The sequence below is a fragment of the Natator depressus genome, chromosome 12, assembly GCF_965152275.1.
Source record: "Natator depressus isolate rNatDep1 chromosome 12, rNatDep2.hap1, whole genome shotgun sequence".
Lineage (NCBI taxonomy): Eukaryota > Metazoa > Chordata > Testudines > Cheloniidae > Natator > Natator depressus.
In genome coordinates, this window is record NC_134245.1 from 19489848 (window position 1) to 19502321 (window position 12474).

Consider the following 12474-nt stretch of genomic DNA (forward strand, 5'->3'; position numbering starts at 1 on the left):
ATCCAGACTCCCTTCAAAGCACGGCTGGGTACGTCATGTATCTTCCTTGTGTCGGCTGTAGGCTGAAAAGGAATCGTGGGGTGGAGGCAGCCGATGCACGTTAAAGATGCCGTACGGTATTAAATAAAGGTGGCGACTGCCGAATAAATAACGTAGCTATTTCCCTCCTACCACCCCCTTTAGAGAAAAAAACAGTATAGATATCCGGTATCCTCCATGAGAGCTAGCAGCAGGTTTGGAGACTGGTACGAGCCTTTGCTGCATCATCTTGGAGCTAGGACCGAGTAAGGCAGCACTTTAAAAGGACACTTACAGTTTAGAAATACGATTACTTTGCATTTGTTATCTGAAAGTCTCAAAGCCCCTTACAGATGTTCGTTAAACTACACAGACATTTGCGGTAAGTAATAGTGTTATTCCCAGTTCACGGATATGAAAACTGAGATACAGAGAGGTTAAAATGCTTTCCCTAGGATTACAAAGCAAGTCTGGCTTCCAAAACCCCACTTAAAGTATTAGATCATACTCCTTTTGTTTCAATTTCATTTTTTTGTATGCTGTTGTTTTAACGTATTAGAAACATTATTATCTCTTTTCTCTGCTGATGTTTGTCCCTGTCCATTTGGCAAAAACCGATCCCCTCTCTTCAGCCCTTGCTTCCTATCTCCTTGGAGTTTAAATTTTAACTTGACTTTCTAGTTTATTTCTTGTTTCATCTATATATCACCGCGTCTGTCGCGTGCTGATGATGATTAGCCAGCTCATAGGTTGGACGGACGTTAAATTACAATAAGTGCTCAAGGAAACAGTAGCAATTTCTGGCACTCATTTTCCCATTCCAGCATGTTCTCCTAGACTAGCTCCCCCGTCAGGAAATGAAAGGTTTTCCTCTCTTTCTCCTTATTCTTACTAGCTGATGGGAAGGGCAAGGCTCTTTTCTTCTCTTGGTGGTTGATTCATATTTTCATTAAAATCAGCTGGAGTTTGGCCACTTACTTCAGGGGGACTGGGAGCAAGAGCAGGAAAGAGAGCTTTCTAGGGGGAGGTGGACAGGTGCATGTGGTCTCTATGGTTCCTCTCCAGGCTATTATGTGGGAGGAGGCCCTTTCTCATTTGTCCTGGCTCGGAGGTAAGGATTGTGTTCTTCTTTCCAAGCTGATGCATAGAAGGAAAGCTGCTGGGGAAGACAGGAGGTTTTCTGTTTTAGCTGCACTTGCTCTCCCTGTCCCATAGGATAGAGATGCTTGTTGGTTCATTCTCTCTTTGACCACATCACCAGGCTATTTAGTCTTCTGTTCTGTGCAGTATAATGTTGTAAGCTCTAAATTTCTTTTGGGTTCCTTCTTTATGTGCTGCAAAGACTCTCCTGGTATTTTTACTCTCTTCCTTGAGATGCTTATTACGTCCCTACAATAAACTCCCTCCTGCAACCTTCTTTAGCTATGTTCTTTTGTAACTATGTTGTAATCTGTTTGTTGTTGTATACTACACTTTCTGTGCTGTTAGGGTTAACAACACAGTCCTCCCCTCCCCCCACAAAAACCAAAATCAACAACAAGAGACCATGTGTTAGGAATTCAGGTTCCTGGGAAGAAGATTTGTTTGGCTGCAGTTCAAACAAACATTCATGTTTTAAGATATTTGTAGCCTGTCTTGTACAGGCTGATGACCTCTTCCATAGTGGAAAATGGATTTTAAGACTACGGTAATGCTACTTTATCGTTTGAAAGGGGAGAGATCACATTTGGGGCCTGTTGACTTTGACAACATTCCTTTAAAGCAATACATCACTAACATATCCAAAAATGAACATTTATTGAAGCCTGCTTTTGACTACTAATGAAATAGATCAAAGTATTAATAGTTTGTTGCTGGATCAATATCACATTCTAAAATAAAACGTTTCAAATTGAATTTGAGGGACACTAAGGTCAAATTTGCTGCACAAAAATAAGTGATTTAAAATAAGCTTTTATCAAACAAATAGAAATGTTTCAATTGTTTAAAATTCCAGTAGATGTTTTTAAGAATAAATACTATCCTCTGTGTTTGTAACACATGCACTATAGCATTGGAATAGGACTCGTTAACATGAAAGTGCAAATGACTTGTAATTAAATGTACATGACATGAAAATGAATCGCTTCATTTTATTCTCCAAGCTGAAAAATGCAAAAAGTAAACGATAAAAAAATGAAAGGAATAATGAAAAGATCTTAAATTTCTTTTAGGTGTAATTTTTTTTAATAGTATAGGTAAATAAGTGCTGGTTTTATAATCATAATTATAAATATACCTTCATCTACCTATAGTACATCCCTCTTAATGTACTTTTAAATATAAATATTTTATCTGAGGGGAAGTAGGGGTGCCTGTCAGACAATATGGTGGAGTTGGAGTCCTGGGTTGAAATCCTGGCCTTGTTGATGTTAATGACAAAACTCCATTGACATTAGTTGAGTCAGGTGTTCACCCCAAAAGTAAACACTGACTTGCTTTGTGATCTTGGGCAAGTCACTCAAACTCAGTGTATGCACCTGTAAGGTGAGGATAACGGTCATCTCCCCAACAAAGATTTTTGTGATGTTCAGTTAAAAATGAATGTTTGTAAAATGTTTTGTGATCCCCTACAGGAGGGCAAAATATCCTTATGTAGCTGGTCCTCCATACAAAACTTTTGTCGTACAGAACCCATGGCATACATTCATTACAAGCTCATGATGTGTAGATGTCAATGGTGGTTGCTTTTTGCAAACTGGTCAACATGTGATCAACTGTCATGACCAACCAGCAGTCTGTGTACTCTGTGCAAATCATATGAACACAAGTTTCCATGGTAGAGCACATAGGGGAGCAAGTGGTGTTTAGCAAAGGGCAGTTCTACATTAATTTCCATATTCCATGTTCTCACGATAGTGGTAAGAGAGAGAATTTGGTTTTCTTGCAGTTTTCTTGCTATGGGCAGCACAGGGCACAGAGCTGGGGGAGTCAGCCCCTGGCTGCAGCACACAGAACTCGGCTGGGGAGGGGTAGTGTCAGCCACAGCCCCTGGCTGCAGCACACGGAGCTTGGGGAGCAGGGGTCAGCTCCAGTCCCGACAGCAGCTCGCAGAGCTTGGGAGCAGGAGGGGTCAGCCCCAGTGCCTGGCTCGGAGCTCCGACTCTCAGCCCCAGCTGCAGGCAGCACAGGGCATGGAGCTGCAGGGAGTCAGCCCTAGGTGCAGTGGCTCTGGCGAGCCCTGTGGGCGGGAGGGTAAGGGGGGCTCAGGTGAGCCCCTGGCCATCCCGTAAGGAAGTATGGTCACCCTACCCCACCTAGAGGGGCCCAGCCAAGCCCCCCCACCCCTAGCACTGGCTGAGACTGGCCCAGCTTCTCCACTGGTCCCAGGCAGCCTGGCTCTGAGGTCAGAGGCAGGTGCCCCCTCCCACCTCCAAGTGGCAGGCAGCAGAAACCGCCAGCAGCTGGAGCTGCACTGGGATCCGGCTGGGGGCGGAAAGGAGCCCTCAGCCAGCCAGCGAGCCAAGGGGCAACCAGTGGGCGGGGGGCAGGGACTGGGGGAAGAGAAAAACTGGTGGGGCCTGGGGCCTCAAGTGGAGCGGGCCAGGTGCCATGGTGTCACTGACACCATTGTAAACCTGGTATTTTATGGAAAGATAGATTTTAAGAGATTAGAAGTAATGCAGCATAAATGTCAGAATTGGTTACAAAGAAAGAAAAGGTAAAACACAAACTAATATCTCGCTTAACAAGCTAAGTGAATTTAAAGCAAAAGGTTTCTCTCACCATATGCTTACCACAGTCTGGCTGGATTCTTTCAGCCAGGACCATTACCCCAGTTCAATGAGCCTTCCTTAGTCTTTCAAACGTTGTTGATGCTGTGAGTAGAAATGAGGGAAGAGAGGAAATTTGGGGTCTCTGTTCTTCATTTTTATATCTTTTCCTCCTTGTTGAGAATCATCTCCAGCTGGGGTTCAGGTGACAGCAAATCTGTCTGACAAGATGTACATTTCTTACTCACACCTTTCTTCCTGCCAAAGAATAGCTGCTTAACAAGGTGATAATCCATTTGACTTTGTTGACACCTGGCTGACATGTCAGTTTGCCTTTTATCTCTGAGGAACTGGTCTGTGCTTGCTTTTCTAAACTTGGAGCATGTCTCAGCAATGTCATACAGTAGAATCTTAAAACTTTTGTCCAAAACATGTCCAAAGCTTGTCCTTTGCACTACTTGGAGAACTCCATGGTCGATGCTCCCTACAGCCATTGCCATACTACGTGGTATTATGGAATGAATCTTTACCCCTACCACTCCATGCCAGTGGACAAGGAAAACCAAAGTGTCACATTAGCTGACCTGTGAAAACCAGATTGGTGTATGTGTAGCCACAATGGACTATACTAAACCACCTTTTTGTTAACACAAATGGACATAAATGTTTACTTCTTTTTTCAATAGGGATTTCAAAAGTTTCATCCTGTTATGTTGGAAGTTTGTATAACATTGTATGTGTTTGCACTTTGATTTTTTATACCAAATTTTTGCCCTCAAAGCGGTATTTTTGGAAAATCAAAGTATCTTTATTAGGTCACAACAGATATTACAGAATGCACAGCAGTAGTCATAAAACAATCCCCCGCCCCATCACCCCGGTATCTATAAACACACACCATACACCACAGTATTCAGTGTCAGGAAAACACCCAGCCATATTTATAAACTTACAGCAAGGTCCACACAATTCATAGCAGCAAGCAAAGCCCCAGGCCCAGCAGTATTTATCATTTGCAGAAGGCACAACACAACAGACACCAGCAGGCAACCCCCCCCCCCAAAATACATTATTTAAATTATCCAAGACAGACACTATCTCAAGCCAGCAAGAGAGAATGCTACTGTGGCAGACAATGCAAATGAACCTTTAAAGCCTGCTTCAAACACATAGCTGTATGTTGGGCTCTTCTACTAGCCCAGGTGTCTGACTGCTCATATTTAGCAGACAGCCACTTCACCTTGTACCTCCACCCCAACAGCAGCTTTTTGCTCTTTACCTCACATATATTACGCAGTACACAACATCCAGCTATAACCATTGGGATGTTTTTCTCACTGAGATCTAAGCTAGTGAGTAAATAGCACCAGTGTCCCTTCAATCGACCAGAAACACATTCCACAGTCATTCTGCACCTACTGAGCTGGAAGTTGAATCTTTCCTTGGCACTGTCCAGATAGCCAATCTATGGCTTCATGACCTAGGGGAGCAAGAGGTAGGCTGTGAATCACTATTTGGCATTTCTGCATCATCATTGGTAATCTACTGTTTGGGAATTAATGTCCCTGCATGCAGCTTTCTGAACGGCCCCTGTGTTCTTAAAGGTGCAAGCATCATGCACCTTTTGAAGCAACGCCAGTGATCCACTAGCACATGCATAATCATGGAAAAGTATCTTTTTTGTTGATGTAGCAATTTGGGCTGGTGCCAAAATAGGGATATGTGTTTTGTTTATTGCCCCATCACAACTTGGGAACCCCATTGGTGCAAATCCACTGGTATTTCTTGCACACTACTGAAACTCAGTCTTGCTTAGCAGGAGACCATTAGTAGCCTTACACATTTTCGTGACAAGGGAGGGCCCTGTCAAAGGGTTTACTACTCACCACTGTGGCACCTCTCTGTGGCCACATCTGGGGATTAGCTCTGGACCAGTCTATGCCTCCTCCTTTGGTTGTTCACCCTGTCTCTCTCTGAATTCAGTTGCTCTCTCTTTGTGGCTTGGCCCTCTGGTAGACTTCCCCTTCCAGGGTATCAAAGTCCCACTGGACGATCTGTCTCAGGCTGTCTTCCGTTCCACTGCCCAGACTATTCCTCTTCTCCAGTGGCTTGGTAGGGGAATCCTGGACCACCTTCTATGCCAGGTTCCAGCCTAGGGAACAGGCTGTGACTACCAGCCACAGTCTATGCAATCCCAGACCCCGTTGCTGTTTCTCTGGGCTGCTTTCTCCCTTTCTTCGCTAGCTCCAGTCCGCCTCTGGGTTACCATCAAAGCTATATCTACTCCCTGTGGCTGTTTCACGCGCCTCAGACTCTTGCCAGAGTGTACAGTCCAACTGTCCAACACAGGATCCCAGGGCTTACTTTCCCCCTAGCAGGGGTTTGTGCAGGAATAAAAATGTGACCACTTTTGGAGGGGCACATTCTGTACCCTCACTGCAGTCCCAGGGCTGAAGGAGCTCGCTCTCCCCACCCCGACCCCGGTGGAGCTCTGTACCCCTGCCAATTATTGGTAGGGCCCGTGCCCCTGCCCCCTAGACTTCTTCCTCCTCCTCCTCTCTCAGGGATGACTGCGGAGTTCTTGTCCTCTAATTCCTGGTCTTATACTAGCTCAGCTTGCCCCTGCCCAGCTAGGGTTCATCATCAATTAGAACTTATCAGCCCTGACTCTTCTCCCAGTGCAGGCTGTCAAAGGGTTATTTGCTCCTTTTACCTATGCAAGCCTTGTGTAGGATGGACACCCAATCACAGGCCCCCACTGTAGATTTTCCAACTCCAAAATAATTTCCCACCGACCGATAGCAATCTGGCACTGGAAGCGTATAGAGCATGACCACCACTTGCTTCTCCTCTGTCAATTCTGGTGTTGCTGTGAGGGAGGGCTGGGGCAAACTCAGCACACAGATCCATGCATGTGACCTTTTCATTCAAAAGTTCTGCAGCCATTGCTCTTCATCCCAAACTTGAATTATGATGTGATCTCACCAGTCAGTGCTTGATTCTTGGGCCCAGAAGCACTGCTCCACCTTCTGCAGCTGCTCTGTGAATACTACCAGCAACCTGGAGGTTTTTTTCACTATGTCCATCAACAAACTCTCCTAGTGCACACTGTCAACACAAGCAGCTGAGTATGCACACACCTGAGTGATATATATACTTCAGCGGCTGTACACCAACCTAACTCGTGTTGACCAAAATTTGTAGTGTAGATGTGACCTAAAACTCTTTCATCCCATGGGTCCACAGGCCCCTCTCTGGACTACAGAAAACCACTATTAAAGAACAGAATTCTTTTAGATTGACTAAAGCTGCTGAGAGGAAGTGAAACTGAACTTATTGTATACATATTTTATGAAAGTTACCCTAGAAATGTAAGGCCTTCATCATTTCCCCTCAGGCAGGGATAACACACAGAGAGAGGGAGAAACTGCCAGTTTCCAGTTGGAGTGTCTTGCACATAATAAATAATTCTTTCATCTGGAGGGATGAAGCTGAGGTGGGATGGGAAGGGAAAAGGGGCATTTTTTATTTAAACTTATACAGTGGTTCTTTTTACTAATCTGTAGATTAGATAATTTAATATTATAATTATTAGATTTGTGTTGTTCTTAGTACTTTTACACTTGGAGATTCTGTAGTGTAACAGATGCTTCTTTTCGTAAATTTCTATATAAAAGCATTCCAATAAATCAAAGGAAGGAAAAACTCTAAATCCCAAAACACTTCAGTGTTCAGATTACATGACATAATAAAAGAGAGACACAAAGAAGAACAGACAAGGACAAGAAAAGACTTTTCATACGAGATCTAAAATGAGATGGTAATAGTGTCATCACTTTTTTGCTTGCTATTTCAAGTTCTTGTGAGGCACATTTCATATGGGTCTCAGTTCATCAAGGTGCTCAGCATTTCCACTGATATGCTGAGTACCATTAATTCCTGTTGAAGCCTAAGGGTTCAGTTATACTTAGTGTCTTTCTGGATGCTGGACTGGGCCCAGGGCTGCTGTCTGAAATGGTGCTAGTATTTGACTTTCAGAGCTTAGATTTGTTTTCTCCGTAGACAGAATCTGCTAGACCATGTATTAAACAAATGTAACTCCGTTTGAATGTGAAACAGTTGAATATATTAAGGAACACAATCATAAAAAGGGAAGAAAGCCAGAAAGTAATGAAAACATATGAAAACCACATGCATTATTCAGAAGGTCTCAGTAATGAATAATTAATTGCCTAAAGAATGAATACCAGCAGCTTTACATGGAGTAAGGGATGTTTCATTTGTAACAGTATAGTTGAATTGATATTTTTGAACTGTAAACTGAACGTTATCAGCATCCTGTATATCATTCATTAATGCTTTGTTTTGATATAAATGATATTTCAATAGATTTATATTGATTTATGTATTACTTTCATTCTCCAGTAGATAATGTTTCATGCAAAGCAGGACACTACTGTTTTTGTTAAAGACTCTGAAATCTTGTGTGACAAAACAGTTTCTGCTATGTATTCTCTATTCATGTAAATAAAGAAATAAATAATCATCTCTCTTGTAACAGAAGCAGCATAAGACTCCTGGCTCATTGAACCTAATCTTGATTCAGAAACAAAACTCTGAAATTTCTTGTCTGCGTAGCATGGATTTGTGCCTATGGTTACAATCCCAGTTTATAGCAAAGATAAACATGCTTTTCCTTCTATGCAGGTATGGAGAAAGGCCTACGCTAGTAATAACGTGCTACAGGCTGAATCTGAATGCATTGTGAGAACAGTCAATCTCGGAGACCTGGGCCCAGATCCTCAAAGACATTTAGGCACCTAACTTCTAGGTGCCTAAATACCTTTGAAAATCTGTGCTTCAGTGTACTCTCGAGGAAGGGAATAACAAGGAATGGGTAGGCAATTCAGTAACTTTATATCAGTACATGAAGCACAGCAGACAGATGTTAGCAAACATGGAAGAGTATGATCTAATAGACCTGAAACCTGGGAATAATCAAAACCATGACTTGATAGTTAATATGGATAGGTAAATTTATTCAGCAATGCGAGAAAGGGAAGAGGTGGAGAAGCCATGGCATCTGTCCAAAACAACTAACAGGCAAGGATAAGAAATGGGTAGTGAATGAGGAGGAAAGACTGAGTAAAACTAGAAGCAATAGGAAAGAATAGAAAACCTCTGATAGGAGTCTCTGTTACACCAGCAACCATGGACAAAGTGGGCGGTGAAATTAGTGTTACTAATCCCTAAAGAAATGACAGCAACAATGGGGAGATTTCAATTGACCTAACAACCTGTCTGGATCTGAACTGGGTATTTTGGGTATAATGTAAGAGCTTATCACCTAGATTTTCAGCATCAGCATAAAAACTTTGTCTATTCTGTTTTTAAATGTAGATTCAAAACTTGTTCACTATGACCTAGAATATCTATGGCACACCCTAATCTGTGTTTTAATCCTAGAGATCAGTCAATTCCGGTCCTGGGTACGTTAACACTTAGGGTTTTATAATGTTCTTATGTTATTTTACCTTATACCATACATCTTACAAAATATGAATAGATTCATCAGTTTGTCAGTATTATGTCACTTATCATACCACTCACATATTCAGTTTGACATTGACTTCATTATTGTAGACTGCTTGCAGATTATGATAGACCCCTTGTAAACATTGAAGATACATAAAAAGAAATTACCGGCTGTATGGAACTCTCTCCCTTCCCCTGTGTGGGAGAGGGGTTCAATTGCCTCCGTGCCACCATGTGCCCCTCTTCTCTAGATAATATAAAAGGCTCTCCATGATTTCGGGACTGTATTGAGGGAAGGGCTGGAGAGCGAAGAGGTGGGGTGGGGTGGGATGAGGTGAGGTGCTGGGCAGCCTAGTAACAAGTCCAGTCATAGAAGTCATCCCCCATTTCCAGTACCATATGGCCACCCGGGGCTATATTATCTTTTTTTAAGAGCCCTCAGGCAGGACATTTGTGCTCAGTCCCTGGCAGTGTGGTTCCACTGGAGTCATGCATTCGAGAAGCAGGGACTGGCATGCTGGGTCAAAAGTGGACATGGACCCACTGTGTTTGGGGGCAGGACAGCAGCTTTCCCTCCCCAAGGACGGGCAATTTCTTCCCCCAACAGTATATGTGTGAGTGGGAGGAGAGAGAATCTCCCCAAGGGGGTCCCCGCAGATATTTTCCAAAATCCTCCTGTGGACTTTGTTACAGGAGGAGACTATCTGGGCCTGTGTTTCAAATAACTGCTAAGGGTGGGGATAGCCCTCTATTTCCTGGGCCATAGTTTGCATTTCATTTTATATCTTCTTTGTACTAACTAGTCAGTATGTGGACTCCCTTAGAATAAACAGGAGAAGGTCACCCAGTAGTAAACTGCTTATGAGAGTGAGTATTATACGTCTTGTATTCTGCGTAGCTCTTCATAGGACATATAGTAAATTTTCACAGTCTGCCTTAAAAAGTAAGCACAGCCATTTTATGTCTGTACTTAGCAGAAATGCACAATAAAGAATATGTTGCTGACCTACAGTATGTATGTTCTTTTAATTACTTGAGAGTATATGTTCCAATTTTAATTAGTTTCCCTGCCTCCACCTACAAGGGTTATCCTTCCCTTTTTTATTAGAATAATTCTTAACTCTTTTCACATTTAAAATGCCTTATAAACATTAATTCATTAATATTCACAACACTCTGAGTATCATCACCATTACAGATGGGTAAACTGAGGCAGGGAGTTTTCAGTGACTTGCCCAAGGCCACAAAGGGCATAAGTGTCATTGCTGGGATCAGAACTCAGGAGACTCACAGTTTTGAGCTCAGAACACAGCTCTCTTCAGCAGAATACCTGCCCTCCGTTATACCTGCTCTCTCCATTTTAGCATTGTGCCTGGCCTGAGCAATGCCCATCTGCTTTCCAAAAAGACAACATGGGCAAAGGAGGATACAAAGCAGATGGAAGTACCTACAAAGGGTTTTTTAGAACTTGACTGGATCCATGAGCTTCCAGCAGAAGACCATTACGGTTGGTTCTTTTTTGTCTGGAAGTTGTGGTTATCAGTCCAGGGTGGGTGTTTCTTTGTTTTTTCTTCCTACTCCCGCTCCCCCAAGAAAGAAACTCTGAAACCGTTGCCAGCAATTCAACAATTAGGTTTAGTGAATCAACAGGGATCCTTATAGGATGGTGTACTAGCTTAACTGCATCAGGCACCGGACTCCCTGCACTAGTCTGTGCATAAATGGCAGCAAGGAGATAGGATGGTAGGCCTCAGAGTAACAGCCGTGTTAGTCTGTATTCGCAAAAAGAAAAGGAGTACTTGTGGCACCTTAGAGACTAACCAATTTATTTGAGCATAAGCTTTCGTGAGCTACAGCTCACTTCATCGGATGAAGCTTATGCTCAAATAAATTGGTTAGTCTCTAAGGTGCCACAAGTACTCCTTTTCTTGATGGTAGGCCTGTGAACTGTAGGAAGATCTATCCTATGAGGAGTTAACAGAAGCGCTAATCCTTTTCTGTTTGGATTGGTCTGAAGAAAGAACAGTGTCTTTTTAATCTGACCAGTGGAAAAAACAAGCTGCACTGTCCTGGTAAATAATTAAATACCTCACTCCCTGTATTGATTCCTTTCCACCAGGAACTAAATGACTGCATCAAGCCATCTCATCAATGTATTACTTTAACTGAGCAATAAACTAGCAATAATAAAAGATCAGCTTTTAAAAATGTATCCTCCAGTGTGCCCCTATGTTTCTCTGCCTGAAGGAAAACAGAGATAAGATTCTTAGTAAGAGCACCTTTATCCTAAGATTTTCTTCAATATCTAGACAACGCAAAGTGAATTAAAGTCCAAAATAGAGATGTAACTCCAAATTTCCTGTGTTGCATTATGTGCAGAGCCAGCCTTTCAATACATGGATTGCCACCCATGTGGAAGCATTGCAGTCCCAGTACAGCTCGATAATACTGTTGGCAGTTCTACTTCAGTAGAACTTAAACAATAATCTTCACAATTAAATAATAAACGTGAATTTTCCATGGAGACTTTCCCTTCTCTTTCTTCATTACACCCTTTACAATATATAGAAAAGTCATCCAAGGCTATGGTTAAGGTTGTCAGTACTGTCACTATCACCCTCTTTTTTCTCTCCAGAGATTGAGCTCATCTATAAACACTTTTTTTAGGGGAAAAAATGCCCTTTACAATTCCACAGTTTCAGACTAAGAGCTATTTCTTGACCTAGTTTTCAAACATGAAAAAAACATTTAAATTATGTTCTCAAATTATTTTAGAAAGCTTATTCAAAAAGAAATTTGGTCAGCAATAAATTTATATTATGGTATAAACACTTATTCCCTATACTTTCCCCCTCAAAAATATTAATATATAAAAACAATCTACCGGACAATTTTACTGATTTTTTGCTACAGATACCGGGCACAATATTTAGAAAAAAGACTGAAATGGATTAAAAGAAACTATTTTGAATTTGCAAGTGTATAATGGCATGTATGTGCATAACCCAGGCTGAACCCAAAAATAAAGAAAGAAACATCAAAGTAAAACAGAATAGAGCAAAATAAAAATTCACTTCTCACCCCCAGAGTTTTCTTGTTCTGGATTTCTTGGTGCAAAGGACTTGTATGGTCTGTTTTAAAATCTTAAAAAATGTTTTTGTATATAAAA